The 22,683-nt window shown below is 34.5% G+C and overlaps 1 protein-coding gene and 1 non-coding gene across 6 annotated transcripts in view; both read left to right on the top strand.

Moving 5' to 3' along the window:
• The window catches only part of LOC123308282 (potassium/sodium hyperpolarization-activated cyclic nucleotide-gated channel 2), a 364,375-nt gene that overhangs the window by 128,064 nt on the left and 213,628 nt on the right, over window positions 1–22,683 (top strand). Inside the window, exon 1 of one of the 5 annotated variants that reach the window (XM_044890879.1) lies at window positions 21,298–21,776. The exons of the other annotated variants lie outside the window; for them this stretch is intronic. The gene's annotated coding sequence lies outside the window, so the exon portion shown is untranslated. Of the gene's footprint in view, window positions 1–21,297; window positions 21,777–22,683 lie in introns of those variants that run through there. 5 annotated transcript variants of the gene reach the window in all.
• Trnaw-cca lies at window positions 7,375–7,446 on the top strand. The gene has a single exon. It is a non-coding gene; the product is annotated as a tRNA-Trp (tRNA).

The raw sequence follows: 22,683 nt of genomic DNA, 5'->3' as shown, positions 1-22,683 counted from the left end.
AAGACAAAAAAGTTATGAGAACTTTTCGGAATCGTCAAAATCTCAGTTTTTGTTTATAACTCGAAATCTAAAAATGATAGGCCGATTCTGTTTTCAGATTTGGATTAGACACGATAAAAGAGAATGTGTCATACGTTTTCCTCTACCTGCTATAGTTCTCGAGATCCCCTCAGTAAACAACGAATTTTGCCCAGCCTGTACAGGCTGATTCACCGTGTGCATATTAGCAATTTTCTTCCGTAGCAAAAATATATATATATATTCAAAAACTGATCTCTTGTTGTTTCCATACAAATAACTGGATCAGGAATTCTTTCAATCAGTTTGTATAAACGTTATAATGTTCATCAAAGATTTCCGAATTCATTTACTTTCTGACATAAATTCACATTCCGACAAATACGTATATATACTGAGAGAGTTTTACGAAGAACGGACAACGTAATGCTGATTTCAAACCCAAAAATGTTTCGACCAGCGTCATAACCTCACATTATTGTACTACACAGCGTGGAATTGGTCAAATTTAATGATAATTTCCGTGAAAAACACGTCCCTGTTGACTTGCATTTCCACAAACTCAATTATTGGCTTTCCAGGTAAATCTCTCGTAGTTATTATGACTTTCCAGTTCGCTTATTTCATACTCAGAACTGAGATATCCAATTGTAATTGATCCTTTGAATTCCCAGAATAACGAGAGCAAATTCAATGGAAATTTGTTGATAGTCGTATAACTAAACATGCATGAAAGTTTTCATTGGAAATGTTTTGATTCAGAATGCTATTCGAAGTTCGGCTCGGACGATCTAGGAAGCATTGTCAGGTATAATTTTAACTGTACGTTGATAATTAATAATATATTATCGAAGAAGTAGGTATATCGTTTTCTCACATTGAAATAATAATTCTTACGATCAGTATACGAGGATGTATAGACCAGTTCCATGCAAAAAAAAATATTGCGTTACCATAGCAACGAACAATAACTCATTAGGAGTGTCAGTGTGAAGTTTGAGGTCAAAAAAGTAAACCAGAGTTACGCAATGAATTAAAAGAAAGAAGATGTCCACCGAAATTGTGAAAATCGAAAAATTGGAGTATCGATCCATCCTCAAGTACCTGTATTCAAAAGGGTTAAGAGGTAAGCAGATTTACGAAGATATGCTTAATACCCTTGGTGATCAATGTCCTTCGTATGCGACCATGAAAAATTGGACTGGAAGCTTCAAAAGAGGTGAATTTTCCATTGAAGATGATGACCGATCGGGAAGGCCAGATTCTGTGTCAGTCCCCGAAAATATCGATGCAGTTCATGACATGATTTTATCAGACCGTCGAATTGGGCTAAAACGGATATCTGAAGCACTGAATATTTTATACGAACGCGTTCATCATATAGTTCACGTCAATTTGGACATGAGAAAAATTGCTGCAAAATGGATCCCCAAATGTTTGAATATGGACCAAAAGCGTGCAAGGGTTGAAGCATCGCGTTCAATCTGTGCTCGATTTGAAAACGATGTAGATTTCTTAAGCCGATTTGTTACTATGGATGAGACTTGGGTTCATTTCTACGATCCAGAAACAAAGCGGCAATCTATGGAATGGCGACACTCTGGTTCTCCAAGACCTGAGAAGTTTCGTGTCCAAAAATCTGCTGGAAAAGTTCTTGCTTCAGTTTTTTGGGATTGCCGTGGAGTAATCATGATTGATTTTTTGGATAAGGGTAGAACGATAACCGTATACTATTCGACATTACTGACCACTCTATGGGAAAAAATTAGAGAAAAGACGCGGAAAGCTATCCAAAGGTGTTTTGTTTTTGATTTAGGGTTTGAATTACTAGAACACTCCCCTTATTTACCAGATTTGGCTCCATCCGACTATCATCTCTTTCCCAAACTGAAAAAAAAAGTTTAAATAAAAAAAAATAAAATAATTTATTGATCCCTTTAGACATAACATTGATGTATGGGATAGGTCAACACTTCTACATATAACATCAGTTAATCCTACAAATAATACTCATAGGTATTTAAATAAGCATAAGTATACTTGTGTATACAAACAAATTAAATGTATAAAACATAACGATAATAATAAAAAAAAAATAATAATTTATTGATCCCTTTAGACATAACATTGATGTATGGGATAGGTCAACACTTCTACATATAACATCAGTTAATCCTACAAATAATACTCATAGGTATTTAAATAAGCATAAGTATACTTGTGTATACAAACAAATAAAATGTATAAAACATAACGACCCGATAAATGAACAAAAATATACGAAAGAACTGATAACACACAAAATTATAGGGAAAAATCTAAATTAATTCAATAGTTTTATCACTCAGGTATTCCGCAACACTGTAATTAGCTTTCCTTAAAAGAAGTTTTTTAATTTTATTTTTGAAAGAAACTTGATTGATGTTTTTGAAGACAGATGGAAGATGGTTATAAAGTAATAATCCTTGATATAAGGCAGAGGATTCAAATTTTGCTGTCCTGTGTGTTGGTATACTCAGCTGATCAGAGTGCCTAGTTGGATAGTTGTGAAAAAATGAGTTCTTCTTCAGTGAATTTAAAGGTCGTAAATTTTCTTCCAACGAGAAGGTTATAATAGCTGTGGATGTCTGGTTTGCACAAGAAGAAGAAAAATTTTTTTTGAAGGTCTAAAGACGTTGCAGTTCGCTGTAACAAATGTATCCCATTGAGAGGAGAATATGTTGAGTAATGAAATATTTTGTCATTGAAATTTTGTTTGGTTCTGTAGTATGCTGAAAATCTTTCAATATATCCTCGTATGTCCTATGAATAAAAAAAAGCTATAATAACTACATAATTGAAACATTGGGAATGGTGATGATTTTTGAGAAAACCTAATCAGGTGAAATATTAAGAGACATCGAATCAGCTATCTTACGATGCGAAGATATACTGGGTGTGTCATTTGAAATAAGAAAGTGTTTCCGGTATAACTGGAAGCGTGGGAGTTCAAACCTTTTCTTATAAGCATTACAAATCGCGAAGAGTCGTTTTCATGCATAAAAATGTTAAAGGGTAAATTGAATTCTGTCATGTCTCATGCACCGAATGCCAACGATGAGATAACCATGGAAAGGCATGCAAAATGACTTCTGTCATTGTATATGAATTAATCAAGAAACAAATTCGATCTGTTTCGTAAAATGGATATATTTATGCAGCGTGTTTCCTAATTGAATGTCAATATTCATGGGGGTAATTTTTGTGCCCATTTTGAAAAAAAAACTTCATATGAACATATGTCCTAAACGTCTTACGTTTTGAGATACAGGGAGGTGAAGTTTTCAATAATGAATAATTTATTAATATTTCTAATACCACTTCAGATATTTTAATGAAATTTATCATACACGTACTAAGAAAATAGAATCTACGTATGTCTCTCCATGGTGATATTGTCATATGTACATACAGGGTGTTTCATCATAAACTGGACAAACTCATATGACGTGTAGAGAACATCGGGAGAATCATTTTTTTCTTATGAAATATTTCCCGTTTTCGAAGCATAAGGGAGATACACGGTGTTTAATGTCATTTTCGAGCGTTATTATATTGAGTGTGGTCGGTTATGTATAAGACTGGAAGTAATGGTTTCTTGTCATATCGTAGTATTTTTGGATGCTTCATTCAGAAATGGTGTAGAGCACCGAAAAAAAAATTACAAAATGGCGGAAAACCTGCAATGTTTGTGATTTTTTTTTTCGGTTGCCAAATTGATTTTCATTTCCTAAATTAACACAATTTTTAAAGGATATCTGTGAAAAATTTTTTTCAGAAATCGAACACAACTTTTTTTTTACATGTCTACAGCGAAAAAAAAATTTCACTCGAAATTGATGAAATTTTTCACGATTGTACTTACTTTCATACCTAACACGAATATCAAAACAGAATCGAAAAATATCAAACGGTTTCGTTTTTACAGCCATTCAAATGTCCCGTTCGAATATCTGAAATAATAAAAAAACATGACACAGCTTGTGTTCTTAGGCCCATAATTTTTGAATTTGTATGTCGAAACATTTCAGATTGCAAAATGAATTTAAAAAAAATCAGTGAAACTTCATTGAGAGTCGAACTCCCTGCTCTGAGTTAAGTACCTATTAAAATAAATGTGGAATCTGAATTGAGACTGTTCAAAGGTTTTTAATTTTCGTTGCCAAGCAATGGCAGCTCATAGAATTTGACAGAGTATTTGAATTTAACTGAATATAATATTGCAACTATCTTGAAACCAATTTATGCAGTTTGAGTAGAAATTGGCGGTTAATACTTCCCAGATATTAATGGCATGGCATTATTGCGGAAATTTCTACGAATAATTCCACAATTTCACAAACGCAACAAAAAAAACCTATTAGTATAAAATTTATACATAATTCGTTCTCAAAAATATTGCCATTTTTCAGGATACACTTTCTCGCCCTTTTCGCCACACTATCCACCGCTGAACGAACCATTTCCGGGTTTCGGCGAATCTCTTCGGCGGCTGATTCGATTCTTTGAATCAGTTCTTCTCTCGAAGTCACTGGAGCTCGCTTATCATAAACAAGACTCTTCATATGACCCCAGAAATAAAAATCCATAGGTGTAAGATCTGGAGAACGAGGAGGCCATGCGACAGGTCCCAATCGGCCGATCCATCGGCGAGTCTAAAAAATCTCGTACACTCCTCACTGTGTGATCAGGGCAACTATCATGCTGGTACCATATTCCTTGAAAGTGACTCAAAGGAATATCTTCCAATAGATCGGGCAGAGTTTCCCTCAAAAATTGATTATAGCCATTTCCAGTCAATGTTTCAGGAAGAATGTACGGTCCTATAATGAATCCATCCTTCATTCCCGCCCAAACATTGACAGAAAATCTCTTCTGGCTATTTTTTGCTACTGTTGCATGTGGATTTTCCCTTTGCCATATTATATTATTTTTTTTTTGTTGAAGAAACCATCTCTGTGGAATGTTGCTTCATCCGTAAACAGTATGAGACGTAGGAAATTCCTATTCTCACGTGTCCTTCTTAAAATAAATTCACAGAATTCTTTCCTCTTCTCAAAATCACCTTCTTGTAAGGTTTGACATGAATGGAAATGGTACGGATGGTAGCGATTTCTTTTCAAAACTCTCCATACAGTGGATTTACTCTTATTCACACTTGTATGATTTGTTAGAGTTCTCGTTGATACCATCGGATTTTCACTCACTAAATCCAGGATACGTTCTTCGTTATTTCGGATTGTTTCCTTCTTCTTGCGGTGAAGAATACCTTCTTCACGTAATTTACGCACTGTTTCTATGAAAGTTTTAAATTTAGGAACGTTTCGGCTTGGAAATCTGCGAGCGTAAATTTCCCTTGCTTTTCTCCCTGAGGAATTCGCTTCATAATAAGCCTGAACCATAGCATTTTTTTCTAAAAGTGAATATTTCATTTTCGTTTGCATACAAATCGTTTCAATATACTCGAATTATTCAGTAAAATTCAAATACCCTGTCAAATTCTATCAGCTACTGTTGCTCGGCAACGAAAATTAATATGTATACTCAGAACCTTAGAACAGACTCATATTTCACATTAATACTTAACTCAGAGTAGGGAGTTCGACTCTCAATGAAGTTTCACTGATTTTTTTAAATTCATTTTGCAATCTGGAATGTTTCGACATACAAATTCAAAAATTATGGGCCTAAGAACACAAGCTGTGTCATGTTTTTTTATTATTTCAGATATTCGAACGGGACATTTGAATGGCTGTAAAAACGAAACCGTTTGATATTTTTCGATTCTGTTTTGATATTCGTGTTAGGTATGAAAGTAAGTACAATCGTGAAAAATTTCATCAATTTCGAGTGAAATTTTTTTTTCGCTGTAGACATGTAAAAAAAAAGTTGTGTTCGATTTCTGAAAAAATTTCTTCACAGATATCCTTTAAAAATTGTGTTAATTTAGGAAATGAAAATCAATTTGGCAACCGAAAAAAAAAATCACGAACATTGCAGGTTTTCCGCCATTTTGTAATTTTTTTTTCGGTGCTCTACACCATTTCTGAATGAAGCATCCAAAAATACTACGATATGACAAGAAACCATTACTTCCAGTCTTATACATAACCGACCACACTCAATATAATAACGCTCGAAAATGACATTAAACACCGTGTATCTCCCTTATGCTTCGAAAACGGGAAATATTTCATAAGAAAAAAATGATTCTCCCGATGTTCTCTACACGTCATATGAGTTTGTCCAGTTTATGATGAAACACCCTGTATGTATTAATGATATTGTTATGATCATGCAGAGAAGCGGTTTTTATTTTTTTAAGCGGAAACCGTGAATCGGATTGAAAAAAGTCAAGTGATCAACTTTTGTAAGAAATGATTGGGAATTCCAAAAATAATTTTTATTTCATGAAAAATCGGTGGCCTACCATCTATGTCTGCCAAAATAGGTAGGTCAAATTACATACGAACGCCACTGGTGAAAATTAAAAAAAAAGTGATATATTAAAAAATGCCTCTTGATTCATAGAACATGTATGACAAATTTCATTAAACTATCTGAAGTAGTATTTGTAGATATTAATAATAAATGATTTATTTTTGTAAACCTTACCACCCTGTATCTCAAAAGGTATGACGTTTAGGACATGTGTTCATATGAAGTTTTTTTCTTAAAATGGGCTCAAAAATCATCCCCATAAATACTGACATTCAATTGAGAAACACCCTGTATATTTCAAGCGCTTGTAGAAGAAATATTGTTCCTAAATCTTGCAGAAAGTGTCTTGACATTACTCAACGGCAGTTTTGTGCGGCAAGTACCACTTTCCGCACAGAAAAATAACCATAGGGAGAAAGCGCAATCAACTGAAGAAGAAAACTCAACATTCAAATTCTCAGCAATTTGCCATCGTCAGATCCACTAAATGGAGAACGTTCCACCGAAGAAAAGCAGATGCTGACCATGGTTTCGGTCTCATTCGACCTCGTCAGAGCAACATAGCTTCTTCTCCTATGAAAAAACGTTTGGAATTGTTTTTGATGAGTTTCATAGTCTACTGAAAAATGATCAGCAATCATTGAAAACACTTTGTATTTTTATTAAGGAGTAGGTAACTAGTAAATTGAAAGGGGTGCAGCTCCCCACCTCAGATGCCAATACCAGCATAATTTTCAAGCAAGGATAAAATTTCATTGAGCCTACCAGCCACTCCTTTCCATAAAATACACGGCTCTGCCAAAGGTGGCAGCAACTTCAGGGTTGTGCTTAACAGTCATGCTGCGATGACAATATACCTGCCCACCCTAAGTCAACGACTCCGTGGCGCAACGGTAGCGCGTCTGACTCCAGATCAGAAGGTTGCGTGTTCAAATCACGTCGGGGTCATATAACTTTTTATGGAAGCATGAGTAAGGATATTTGAAACAGAATCGGTGGTGAAAAGAAGGACATTGTATTGTCAAAAGATATCATACTCACAATAACGAGTGAAAAAGTCGTGCAGAAATTCAAAACGATTCACAATATACAAAATTCTATAAAAATAATACAACGTGCGTTCACAAAAATTTGTCGTCCAGTAAGCTATGGAATTGTGTACGTCGATATTCCGTGTCTAAGCGCTTGTGATGTACCATTTTCCAGGTGAAACTGTCAAGCGTTTTGAATTGTTGTATTAAAATTATCAGCAAATTATGAAGATGGTTTTAACGGATTTGCAAAAAGCATTTGCGGAGACTGGGTACGGTTTATTTATTTATTTATTTACATATATGTACATATGACAGAAACATCCGGTTGAAACCCTTTTGCGTTTATCGTCCATAGCATCGGGTATTCCCCCAAAACAATGTATTGGGTCAATTGAAACACATGGAAATGATGCATAATTGAATAAATCAACATATTCTTTTGATCATTATAAGCTAGTATATTTAAGGTAAAAAAATACTTTTAATAAAATCCAAAACATTTTTTATATAAACACGCATCATTTTGATACGTAGATGAATGATCAAAAAAACAACAATTTCAAAAAAAACTTTAGGACAGATATAAAATGAATTAAGAAAAAAATGAAAAATATATGAGAATTAATTATCATACGAAAATACTCATGTGGACAGCGGTTTGAGTTCATTTGGAATCAATATAACTATAGGATTTCCTTCTCTGCACTCCTCATGAGCTCACATTTTTCATACCTGCATTGTGATCGTTGTATCTTCTGATGATAATAATGACGATTCATGTTGGCCTGTTAAAATTAATTTTAGTCTTTCTTTCATCTAATTCATTCTTAGCTTTGATTAGTTTCAATTCGTATTAGCAAAGCTAAAATATACAGGGTGTCCGGGGAATAACTGTACATACTCTCACCAGAGATAGAGTTGGACTAGCTGGTTACGGATTGAGTATAAAAAATTAATTTCTGGATTTCCCTAGAAAGCTAGAGGGTGATTTTCCAACTTCATGGAAATACTTAGACCATCATAAAATCCAAACTTATTAACGGATATTATTGAAACTTGGGAGGTTATTGACAAATGCTAAGGTCAAGTCAGAAAGATATCAATTATTTCATTATTTCAGGGCCGGACTCATTAATCTTCATTTAAAGTGTTCAGGGTAAAAAAAACACTTTGTATTTCGAATTACAAATAATTGATTCGTTTTTAGAAAGAAGCTGAATTATGCTCCAATTTTTGGTATCACTCAAAGTTGTCACATCAACAATTATTTTTTTATGAATTTTTGAATTTGGAATAAGTTCAAAAAATTTAATTTTTCATCATGAAGAGAACTGAAAATCTCATGTTTGAATTTAAAACGCGAATGTATTAGTAGAAAATTCAGTTCAGCGCTTTAATAAGCACTTCAATAACGAAACAATAACAAATGAAAAAAACTAAAATAAAGAGTAAAGAGTACCTAATAAAAATAAAAATAGGAACGAATGAATTGCTGACTCAACAATATTTCAAAAGTGGTTCGAAATGAAAACCATTAGCTTGTATACATTTCTCTTGCCGAATTTTCAAATTGGATACAGCCTTCCGAATCATATCGCCATTATTTCTTAAAATATCGCAACAGTTGATTATTTTGTTCATCAGCTGTTCTCTTGACTGGAAGAAGTGTAACTTTGGTCTATATCATTGTTGTCGAATACCCGGTATACGTAAGAATAATTTTGAAATATGCTTCTGTATACCCTATACACATCACCATTTTTTTTTTCAAAATACCTTCATTTACTCCCTCAAAGTGAAATCCGCGTCTGGGGTGGCCACCCAGTATATCAACAAATTATTATAGTCTTCTTCACCTTCAGTGAAGTGAAGAATATTTATTATTTATTTTCGACCTGCACAAGATGACTATGTCCTGTTCAGGTGAATAAATTGCAATTTTCGAACTTTATTCAAATTGAGAAATTCATAAAAAAATAATTGTTGATGTGACAACTTTGAGCGGTACCAAAAATTGAAGCATAATTTAGCTTCTTTCTATACAGCGAATCAATTATTTGTAATTCGAAATACAAAGTGTTTTTTTTACCCTGAACACTTTAAATGAAGATTAATGAGTCCGGCCCTGGAATAATGGAATGATTGATATCTTTCTAACTCAACCTTTGCATGTGTCAATAACCTACTAAGTTTCAATAATATCCGTCAATAAGTTTGGATTTTATGATGGTCTAAGCATTTCCATGAAGTTGGAAAATCACCCTGTAGCTTTCTAGGGAAATCCAGAAATTAATTTTGTATAGTCAATCCGTAATCAGCTAGTCCCACTCTATCTCTGGTTAGAGTATGTACAGTTATTCCCCGGACACCCTGTATATTCATATGATATAATACACCCCAACATTGAAACTAGAATGGTATAAGGATAATAAGCAACCTGCAGGTTGCTGAGGACTGATTTTTTTCTTGATAGTGACAATAATTTTTTTTCTTTCTCTTTCTTATCCGGGACACCCTTTATTATCAAAAAAGCCAATTACCATAAAATAGTGTAGGGTGAGATAATAATAGGCTGTATTCAATCCTTAATTTTTGCAGTGCGAGATGCCCTTCAATATGGAATATTTCAGCTTATTTCGTGAACAATTACAATCCACTACACTCACGGGGAGAAAGGGTTTTTTTACTGAGGTTTTTCCCTAAGCTCTTGTATCATACACCAATTTGTATGGTACCCCGTTACGCTAACCTCTGCTAAAACTGTATCTCATACACATGCTATAATTATTGTTTGGTGTTCAAGATTGTAATGCTCTATATCAAAAGAATATATATATATATATATATTCAATCCTTCAAAGTCGGTTCTTTTGGATTTTTCAAGGACCAAAAGAGGGCAGTCGTGCAGTACTTATATACAATAAATTCATGTTCTAATAGAGTGGTGCTTTTTTCCATATTTTTCTTCTCAGAGGGTCGAGTATTTCGAGGATAGTAAAAATTTCTCCAAGGCTCGATACCACCGGTTGGAAATAATGAACCAAAATGAGTCGGCTATAAATCATCCCAACCTCCTTTCCACCGAACAATATTGATCGTCCATAGTTCTCCTTTCGTGAGAAGCAATCCTGATTGCTTTACCGGTTGGTGATTTGTCGAAGGTGAAAAAGTAGAGGTGACGAATTATTGACAAGAAGTTGAATTCTATCTTCCACTGGAATTCGGACGTCCTTAATCTTTCGTAGATAATATATCGAACAAGAAGATTTATACGGTTAACATCCTCGAAATATTTTACGACTAATTGGAACGTTAATTGCTACGTAATAGATGTGGGGCGTGCTGAACTGTATGCATTATGTTTTATTGTCTAACGATGTTGATAATGCATTGGTGAAACCAGCAACTTAAAATGTTACTTAGATAATGAGTATCATGAGTTGTATTACTCAGTTTCGAATTCGTCATGTCAAAAAACACTTCTATGTTATAGTAGTTTATTAATTTGAATACACAGGGTGTCCCACGATGGGTGGCTTTTTAGAAGTTTAAGAATTGTTCTGAAAATTTGGGTTCTAGCTAGGGTTCACGCTTCTGTTGCCCCTTATACGAAAAAATACTACAAACTTCGTTATTTCCAATGAGACAACCAATATATTTTAAATTTTTTCGCTTCTCTAAACCGATCTTAGCATTTTTGTCTTGTTCTTCTCTATCCCTATTCCTGATATTTTCCGAGATATTAATATTGGAGTTTTCCGAAAGGACCTAATTTGGAAATATATTTTATTTTTGTTCACGAAGTAATGAAAATCTTTATGATTATTATTATTATTTTATATTTGCAATGAAAAAATATTTGACTCAGCTGTATAATGAAATTTCTCTAGGTTGTCAAATAATTTTACTGATTACTTTTGTCAGTATCTGTTTTTAAGATCAAACTATGTTTAAGGTAGGTATGTCATATAAAGAAGATTTTTAATTTTCGAAAAAGTGAAAACACCAGATGAGAAAATAGGGACCATTTGTGAAATAAGAAAGGAAGAATGCTTATATGCTCTGTTCAACACGCGCTATATATGGTGTCTCAAAATTAACGAGAAGAACTGCGAATAAAGCTTCAGTACTTCAAAATGCAACGAAAGGATCCTCTGTTATGGAGTCATGTGTGCAGATGCTCCGTTGAAGAGTTACGTTGCATTAAAAATGACCACTTGCTTTTGGATGTATTCAATTGTTTCAGAGGAGCGGAGATAAACCAATAAAAGTTTGCAGTGATGTTTTCCAAATTGAGATGCACATAGAACACAATATTCCATCTATCCTCATAGTATCAGAGGCGTGAAATCAAAAACCATCTTTGATTTTTCACCATAACTTTTCATTCAGGCTCATCTGTATTGACAGAATTGATTCAATCTCCCCGGAATCTAATACAGGGTGTCCCAAAACTAGTGAATCAAACGTCACACCACGATAGAGTATATCAAAAACTATCGAATGACACCAACATTAGTTGAGCGAAAATGTACCGTTTCTGAAAAAACCTAACCTAAAGTTGCCGATTTTCGAACTATTTCAATCACAAGGCCAATTTGTGATTAAGGATAGCGTTTTTCTCCCATATTATCACCCCTATAGAGGGGGTTTATTCTGAGTAATAAAAATTATGTAGAAAAAACAAACTCAAAATAATTTCAATTAGGGAAGATAAAACAATAATCTTAGTTCAATATACACTGCGCAAAAAAATTAACGCACATTCTGAAAATATCAATTTTATTGAAAGTTAATTCTACATTGACTTCATAACTTACTTTTTATGTTCTCTCGGGAAGGTTTTGAACGAAACAAGACACATTAAATGGAAGAAAAATTCAGGATTTCACCAAATCTTATGTGAAAGAAGAGAAATGAACAATTTTCGAATTACTGAAATGCTGATAAGATAATACTTGGTATTTCCACGCCTTGCGTTAATTACAGCTCGGCAACGACGGTTCATACACAAAATGAGTGATCTTGAAATGTTCTGATCCAATCCTTCCCAGATTTCTCCGAGTTGGATTCCTAAGTCATTAAGAGTAGCTGGATGATTTTCTGAACTTCTCAGCCTTCTATTGAGGTTGTCCCAAACCTGCTCAGTCGGATTGTGATCTGGACTTCAAGCTGGCCATTCCATTCGAGAGACTTCAACCTCTTCAAGGTACTCCTGAACGATGCGCGCACGATGGGGTCTGGCATTATCGTCCATAAAAATGAAATTTTCACCAATGTATGCGGCAAATGGCACTACATGCTCTTCAAGAATGTTCCTTATATACTTATCAGCATTCATAGCTCCATTATCAACGACCACTAGGTCTGTGCGAGCAGTCAAAGATATTCCACCCCATACCATAATCGATCCTCCCCCGAAACCATTAATGTTCAGAAAATTGCACAGAGCATATCTTTCATGTGGACGTCTGTATACAAGGGAACGTCGATCACAATGGTAGAGGCAGAATCTAGACTCATCTGTGAAGAGAACTCTTTCCCAATCGGCCTCTTCCCAATGGATATGCTCTCTCGCAAAATCCAAACGCGTCCTTCGATGGGCTGGGGTAAGAGCTGGGCCTCTTGCCGCGATTCGAGGCCTTAAATCATATTCTCTGAGGCGATTTCTTATTGTCTGAGTGCTAATTTGCACCTCATGAGTTTGCCCAAGCTGAATTTGAAGGAGGCGAGCGGTTGCAAACCGTTATCTCAACGAAGAAACTCTCAAGTAACGTTCTTGAATGGCAGTTGTTACCCGTGGTCTACCCTGTCCTGGTCTTCGGACGTTCATACCTGTCTCCCTGAATCGCTGCAACATTCTGGACACACTTGTATGGGAAACTCCAAACCTTTCTGCAATTCTTGTGTATGTCCACCCTTCTTCTCGCAAAACTACCGCTTTGGCACATACCTTGGGTCAAATTGCGTGTTCCGCGTTGCATAGCGATTGAGTGTAGAAAATCGAACGAAAGAAGAACTATTGATCACTAGAATTGATCGAGAACAACTGATTTTAGAATGGAGCCAACACATTCAAAATCTGATAATATCATCTTTTTTTATTCCTGCTGGGAAAAAACATCTGTATTGAAGAAAACCGTTGAAAGTGGATAACATATGCATGCATAATTATTCTCGAAAAAATAATTATCATTGAGAACACCTTCAGTTGTAGAATGAATTTGAGATTTCCATAATGTGCGTTAATTTTTTTGCGCAGGGTAATTTAAAATCGATATCCTTTTTCACAAACTGGCCCTGTGATTAAGAAAAATAGTTCGAAAATCGTTAAATTAGGTGTTTTAATGAAATTCTGATTATTTTGGAAACGGTACATTTTCGTTGAACTAATGTTCACTAGTTTTGGGACACCCTGTATATTGCTTAGTGACGAACAGCCAGACGAAAAGCGAATCAGTACGAAAAGTGAATCAGGACGAAAAGTACTCGCCTTCAAAAAGAGTCGACATTTCGTTCCGAAATAAGTACGTAAAATTAGATTTTTTGTTCAGGTCGAAGAAAAAATATGTAGGTATTCAAATGACTGCGTCCGTAAAAAAATGAATTAGATTTTTGGTCTGTTTTTGAAAATCACATCGTCATATTCCTTTCTTAAAGAATTTTTGGCTTAATTTGTGTAGAAATCAAGGAACTGAATCATCAATAATATGCTGATGGTCAAACTGAAATTCGAAATTACAAAAAGTAAGATCAAAGCGGCTTTTGGTTGCTTGTTCGAAAACTGAGCAAAGGACATGTTTTATTTTTTACGGTAATACTATCATTTGATATCCTGTGTTCGAAAAAAATTGATCAAATAAATGAAAAACTATACTTCGAAATCTATATCATTTAATGAAGCCGTTTGTCGAATAGAACTGAAAATAACATTTGTTATGGATTTTCAGCAGCCTGTATCTTTGAAAACGAGCCGATTCGAAAAAAATAGTAAGGAAAAAAAGTATTTCTTTTGACCTCAAGAATCTACTGTTGAAATATCTGTACGAGTCAAAGATGCAGAATGATATTCTGAATGCTTATGACTGAAATGATCGATTGAAAATAAATTGACGTTTATCTGTAAATCAAGCGTTGATTCACCGATCAAGTATTATGAAACCAGGGATTAGTCTGAAAAGTTGAATTAAAAAAGGAACAAAATATTTCAAAAGGTCGAAAACTTGACCAATCCACACTCAAGTCTTTCACACACGTTGTGTAAAAAAGTCACTCCTACCTGATTTTATGTACGCGTAATCCATTTAAAATTAATACTTGTCTGAACTTCTTCAGGCTACATTGCATTGAAATTACTCTAGTTGTAGAAGTATTATAGATGTAAATAAGTGACTCCTATGCTATTTATACATATAAAACAAACACAAAAAAAACTTCACTAGTTATTCAACGAAGGTCATCATCGATGAAAAATAATTATGAGGTTTCAATCGACTATGCAAATCAATCTGGTTCGAGAGAATGTTCTCTCGACTCTTCACTTCCTGAGGAATTTATCTGGGTCAATTTGTAATATCATTATGCGTCTCATTCTTCTATGAGGGACACTGAAACACATTATAATTGACGAAAAAATGATGTTATTAATCAGCGAGACGTCTATAAGCTGAACAAATTAATTGAACAACAGCCTTATTGCATGAACTCGTGTGAAGAAGTGACGATTGGTTTAAGCAAATGTGCAGCGAGACATCTTATATTTTAATTGTTTTATGCATCGGATGAGCTATATTCCAATATCAGAATGAATATTTAGGTGATATGAATTTGAAAAACATATTCAAAATTGGGGTTTCACAAATAATTGCATTTTTTTACAAAATATATCCTAATTAGTGTTGGTGAAAAGTAAAGAAATTTAGAGCACACTTTTTCACAACATTTGTTGTAGAATGGAAATAATGTATTGATAAATGTTTCAGCGTCTTCAGGAGCAAAGATCCGAATGTTATTGTAGATTGTAGATTATCAATTTCTTCAGTTCTGTTTCTCAAAGTATAAGCTATATCCTTGGAACTGGTTATCAAAAAAGTGTCGAAATATCGAATAGTTTAACGGAAGAGCATTTAAGAGAGATATTCAACATACAGGATTTTTGTCTTCAATTGGTGACTTTGGTTTCATCCATGACATTGATCTTCAAAGTCAAATGCGTTTTTAACCCAGTTTATACCATATAAATTATGTAACACTTTATGATATAGCTATATATATATATTCTTTTGAATGTCAGCAAAACATTTTTAGTTATCAAACAATATAGCATATGTATGAGTTTTAGCAAAGGTTAGTGTAACGGGGTACCATACAATTTGAAGTATGATACAAGAGCTTAGGGAAAAACCTCAGTAAAAAAACCCTGTCTCCCCGTGAGAAGTGTAGTGATGACAAGTTTGTTTACAGAATAAGCTTTTAATACTGAAGGGCTTCCTTTCCATTGACATACAAATTTCTTTATCCTCTTTCCATTTCGAAATAATATCTGAAACAAAGAAACAGAGCAGAAAACGAGAAAAAAAGTGAATAAAGCCTTCATCCAAACTTATTCCAAGATTATATGATGACCGAAGAAAAAAATAAATAATCATAGCTAATTTGATTTCATCTACTACCAAAATTAGCAATAATGAAATTGACTTCACTAAAAAATTTCTCAGGGATAATTAATACCCGAAAGATTTTATTGAAGAAACGGTATCAAATTTTAAAAGAAAAATGTCTAACCAAAATCATAATAATGATCAGTAACAACGAACAAACCGTCAAGAACAACCAAATTTATCGAAAGAAATATCTTTTATTAATGGTCTTTCAGAAAAAAATGAAAAGAATCGGTTTCAAATTCAACATAAGAACTATTTCTAAAACGCAAAAAGATTTATTAACATATATACTTACAAAAACTGAACCTTTGAATAAAAAAACGAAGATAAAAAAATTGTATTAACAACATTCCCTGTATTGGTGGTAAAACTAATACAGGTGAAACATCTAGATCTCTAGAAATAAGAAAACGCGAACATAAAAATAATATTAAAAATAGAGACACTAATAGACCACAGATCGCAGATCATGTTTGTTCAAATATAGGAGACCACATGATGAATTGGAATAACACTAAAATTTTAATGACAGAACTGGGTCATTATAAACGAAAGATTAAAGAGTCCACGTGTATTTTGTGGATCAAAATAATAATTTGGACAATATATGCCAAAATAGATCATATTTGGATTAATTTACTGAAATAGACTCCGTAACGTTACTATACATAATTATAAATTGACATTTTTTTTTCAGTTCATTGTTAGTCAATTGTTGTTAATTTTTTAATTGATTTTGTTCCAGATATTGGGAGTGAAAACCCTAAAAAGTTTCAGAATATGCAGAATCCTTCCAGATTGAATTTCAATCGATATCTGAATGGAGAATAGCTTTTCACATATTTAATGCATTCTTTTTCGAATACAAGACGTGGTTATCACCTAACCCACGTCTTCCATTTTTCTCATGATGACCATTTCGTAACATAAAAATACCAAAAATTCAAAAATCCCAACTCTTGAAACTGAGTCGGACGCTATTCAATGAATATTTAAACGTTTGAAAAATAAAAGTAGTCGTCATATTTTCTCGTATAATGCGCTGTTTTTGAGTAATTTAACGTTCAAAAATCAAAAAGTAGCTGAGAAATTTGAAAAATTGGGTACTTTGGCTGAATACAACTCTGTTTAAAAGGTCCACAGATAGGTGTAGTATCACAGATTCAGCTAGTCTGAAATTGATTTTGTATTTCCAGGGGTGGCACGGCTCATTATGAAAATTGAAATGGCTAATTCTTTTCATCAGGGGTGAATCGGAAAAATTGTATAGGAAAAAAGTGTTTATTTTGATCTCAAGAATCAACTGTTGAAATAAAATATTTGTACCAGTCAAAGACTCACCCTGTGTATATTTCTGAAAAAGTAATTTTTTTGGAATGGTATAAGAAAAATAATGCATGCGTATTTAAAAAAAAGTGTTTTGTTTTGACAATTAGCAAGAGATAAGAAAAGGTGAATATAGTGTCGTATTCCCAGTGAAAAACTGCCTGTAGAAAGTTTTTATCGTTTCAAGATGTTTTCGAAAATAAAGAAGGTATGACATATATTCAAAATGCCAAATGAGTATATCGTAAACCGGTTTCCAGTAAAGGACTTTTCACGAAAATCGATCCCAGGACTTCTCCCAACGTTTTGACCTATGTAGTCTAGAAGGACCAGAAACAGCCACAATCAAGCAATTTGGGATACCCTGTAATTATTTAATTTTTCGCGAAAAAACGGACAGTAGGTACCAGTGAAGTAAGCTCCCAGTGGAATATGGTGTTTTTTCATCACTATGTTTGAGGCACAAACGAAAATTTTGGTGTTACAAGTAGTTACTAACGAATGTACGAAAAAGTGCCTGTAACGTCACATAGTTGGGGAGCCGACGATGCTAAATCGAGATTTACTCGATGCTTCATGGAGACCGAATGGATTTTGAAGATGTTAGAAAAAAAAAGTTCTATGCACTTTCAGCGGTGGGGAAAGCACTACAGGGTCTTAAAGATTTAAAAAAAATAAGGTGTACATTCTCGAGTGTGTCAGATTGAGATATTGTATATGCCCTACGTGTCTCTGATAATGCATTCATGTTAATCTGAGTTTGCGTGGTCTGGCTGGCCGTACGGAAGAGTTGAAAATGGCAAAAAAAAATTTTTCGAGCGTGTCAGATTTTCAGAGGATATGTTAATTGGACCCAAGGAACCTTATTTTCAAGGACTGACAATTCGGACGTGACACAAGCTCAAAGCGGTCCTTTGAAAATGCAAAAAAAAATCGTTACTTGTATATAACTTGTAGGTTAAGATTTTGTACTTTGTTTTCCTTGACGTTATCTCTTCACATAATGTATATGTTTATGAGAATAAATAAATCTATCTATCTATCTATAGGTACTCGAGCGTGTCAGATTTTCATACAGATGGTAAATCTTGGTCTTGCAGACTTGTTTACCTATTGATCTGACATTAATCAGGGGATGTTTTCTTAATCTGACAGTTTGAAGATGATAAAAATGAATTTCTTTGAAAATCTCCCTTTTTGTACCTCTAATCTTTTCTGTATTTAGAATGAAAGTTGTAGATAATAACGTTTTATACAACTTTTGTCTGAAGCAATTTTACATACCCTTAACCGTTTTCGAGTTAGATGGCGATAAGGTCAATGTAGAAATCCAGTCTTATGTACATGCATTGCCATATATCTCAAAAACGTTCAAACGTATAAAAAATTGCTTCGGACAAAATTTGTTGAAAATGTTATGCATTATAACTTTTATAATGAATGCGGAAAAGATTTGAAGCCCAGGAGAGGAGATCCTTCAAAAAAACTGATTTTTGTGTCCTTTATGGCAATTTTTTATTGTTTCGGCTTGCTGAAACTATCAGATTATATTTTTTCCGTTATTCTTGAATCATGAGCTTCAATATAATAAAAAAGCCAACGCGCTCGAGAATGATGTACAGGGTAAAATTCGTCTACTGAGAGGATCTCCAGAATTATAGCAGCGAGAAGAAAACTGATGACCCATTTCTGAATACATTTTCGGAGAAACAAAGAATGGTGACAACCGCAGCCTCCTACGATACTTCGTTTTCAAGTTCGACAATTTCTTGAAGTTTTCATAACTTATTTGCCTCTGAAGTTGCAAATATGAAACTTGAACCTTCTACAGGCACTTTTTTACGTTGAATCCACTGATGAGCTCAAAATATTTTTTCATTTCGAATCATTGGGTGAACTTGAATTTTTTCAAATGCAAACTTTTATTGAATTTGCTATTTTTCAATTGCAAAAAAATCTTTTGTCAGTAGATTCTAAGTATGAGAGCGCCTAAGAAGGTTCAAGTTTCAAATCTGCAACTTCAAAGGCAAAAAAGTAAAGAGAACTTTTCGGAATCGTCAAAATTTCAATTTTTGTTTATAACTCGAAATCTAAAAATGATAGGCCGATTCTGTTTTCAGATTTGGATTAGTCAAGAAAAGAGAATGTGTCATCCGTTTTCTTCTAGCTGCTATAGTTCTCGAGATCCCCTGAGTAGACAACGAATTTTGCCCAGCCTGTACACGTGACGTTTTTTTTCTGCAAGTTTGGCGCCTTCCCAAACATTTTCGTCATAATGGTCAGATTAGGAGAATATATACTTTTCAACATGTAATTAACCACATATATCTCGATCTGACACGCTCGAGTATGTACAGGGTGGGCAAATTTCGATGTTTTAGCACTACAGCTTTTGAACCAGAGGTGATAGACAAAATCTGATACCCCATTCTCGTTCTCTTTTTCTGAAAAACTAACAAGAGTAGTAGTCATTTTTGGCCACCTTCTTTTGTTTAGGAGTTATAAGCGAAAATTGGAAAAATGGCGATTTCGAAATAAATTTATATCTCCACTAATACTGATGATAGAGCTCTGAAATTGAAACATTATACAGGCACTTTTTTAAATAGAATCCAGTGGCGTGCTTGCCTTTTTAGCAGGATTTTTAATTACGAAGCTATGACCCAAAGTTATGTTTTTTTAAATGGGAACACTAGTTTTCTGTGCAATTTTTTGAAAGCTTAATTTTTACTGATTCCAAAAATATATAACATCATATGGTTTGTATCAATATAAATAATAGAAAATGGTCAAAAACACTTTTTCGCAATATTTCTATGGTTTCAACTTTTGACGAGCCAAGAAAAATAGAGTTTCCTATAACAAAAGCCGTTTCCTTCCGGCAATGTCATTCTTTTTATGCTTTTTACCAATTTTCACAAAATTTGAATCCAGATATATTTCATAAATTTTCATTATAATGAAAGGACTTATAGAAGGAGACAGTGGTAATCATACGATGCTATATTTTTCTATGCTCATCAAAAGTTGAAACCATAGAAATATTGAGAAACAAGGTTTTTGACCATTTTCTATTATTTATATTGATACAAACCATATGATGTTATATATTTTTGAAATCAGTAAAAATTAAGCTTTCAAAAAATTGCACAGAAAACTAGTGTTCCCATTTAAAAAAACATAACTTCGGGTCATAGCTTCGTAATTAAAAATCCTGCTGGAAAGGCGAGCACGCCACTGGATTCTACGTAAAAAAGTGCCTGTATAATGTTTCAATTTCAGAGCTCTATCATCAGTATTAGCGGAGATATAAATTCATTTCGATATCGCCATTTTTCCAATTTTTGCTTATAACTCGAAAACAAAAGAAAGTGGCTAAAAATCACTACTACTATTGTAAGTTTCTCAGAAAAAGAGAATGAGAATGGGTTATCAGATTTTGTCTATCTCCACTGGTTTAAAAGCTGTAGTGCTAAAACATCGAAATTTGCCCACCCTGTACAATGATCGTTTTTTACTATTCTGACAAGCTGTCCTGAACAATTAGCCCTACATACGGGTCTAATTTTTGGTAGAGGTTACTCTACAGGGTCCAAGGTATGTCCCCTTATATTACGCTCGAGTAAATCCCGAATTACCCTCTTGGGCTCCCCAACTAACACCGACACGATTACAACCTTATCATTTGTGATAAGAGCCGAACGCATAAACCCGGCATCGTTTTTCTTTCCGTTCCCGTTACCGAACTGCATTCCCTGCGTCCGACAGCCACCCCAAGGCAACCTCCTCACCTAGATCGGCCGCGTTCACCTTTGCATTGACCTCCGAGGCGGATTCGCGAGCTCTGCTCTGCTCCCGTTCTCGCCCGTGATACCCCCCTCGTCGCATGATCCGCCGAACGTGCGACATTGAAAGAAATTTGTGTGACCAGTCAATGAAATCCGGCCTCCGCACAAATGCCCAGTTTAATGACTGAACCGCACAATATGAACGTTGCAGCAGCAGCGTCGTCGACTGCCGGTAGTCCGCAATTTACGAACGGTAATTTAGTAAAACGAAATCGTTAAATCGTTCCACGGCCGATCTCTAGTCGTGCGAGGTGTTTTTTCGGCTTTTCCATCAGTTCGCGTTTAACGCGTCTGTGAGTGTCCGGCAGAACCCGCCGAAGGACTAACTGGATGTTTACGTTTCCGGATAACCTGTGGGATATTGTTATCTGACCGCCGATTTAGAGATTGCATGTGCGCTGCTGACGGTAAGCACTTTTTTCCCAATCATCAACACACGGACTCTTCCACCTTCGATAAATAATCGATTTGCGATGAATCGACAGAAATGATCTAACGCTTTTTGTTATGAAAGTCGTTATGTAGGTGCCCATTAAGCGAATTGCGAAATTAAACGTTGTTGTAACGAGGCAGACAGTCTTCCATCTGAATCGGGTAATTTTCGTGATGGACAAGGCTAGATTCCGCTGCAATTATATCCATGAATTCGATTAAATAATTCGCGTCACGGTTACCGAATCGATTATTTGCACGTATTCGAATTTTCCACGTAAAATGAGGATTCTAAAGCTCTTCACACCTAAGATCATCCGATCAATTAGTGGGTCAAATAGTTCAGGAAGTGTCGAATGATATTGTGGGTTCAATTGGGTGATTGGGTGACATTAGTCATCGGGCATTCTGAGCAGAGGGAAACAGGTCCCCACCGATGCAAGTTGTATGAACAGGATTTTGGATCTGTTAGAGATGTCTAACGAGATTGTTTGGCGATCTAGAAAACATATAACGTCGCCTAGTAGGCTGTGGAATTTTGAAGTTTAATGTGTGTCTGAATGTAAATCTTTGGTTGTATCACTTACTTATGACCTGAATGAAAATATGTAAACATTAATGACATAAACCCGAGCATAAACCGATAATGTAATTTTGTGTCTGAAGAAACTTGCTCAGATTAAGTTGAATGCACATTACAAAATGGTTTACTAGAACGTGCGTTAATGATTTTAACCAAAATACACCACCTTCATCTGTTGATGACAGGTATTTTGAAGAATCGAGGGTATAAACCACCGAAATAAACCACAAAAACGTCGCCATAGAGATCTAGGTTTTTATTGTTCCTTCAACTGATTTCAACATTCTTAATATTTATAT

The sequence above is a fragment of the Coccinella septempunctata genome, chromosome 2 (genome assembly GCF_907165205.1).
Source record: "Coccinella septempunctata chromosome 2, icCocSept1.1, whole genome shotgun sequence".
NCBI lineage: Eukaryota > Metazoa > Arthropoda > Insecta > Coleoptera > Coccinellidae > Coccinella > Coccinella septempunctata.
Note: the sequence above shows the minus strand (reverse complement) of the source record. Positions and strands in the feature narration are given on the sequence as shown.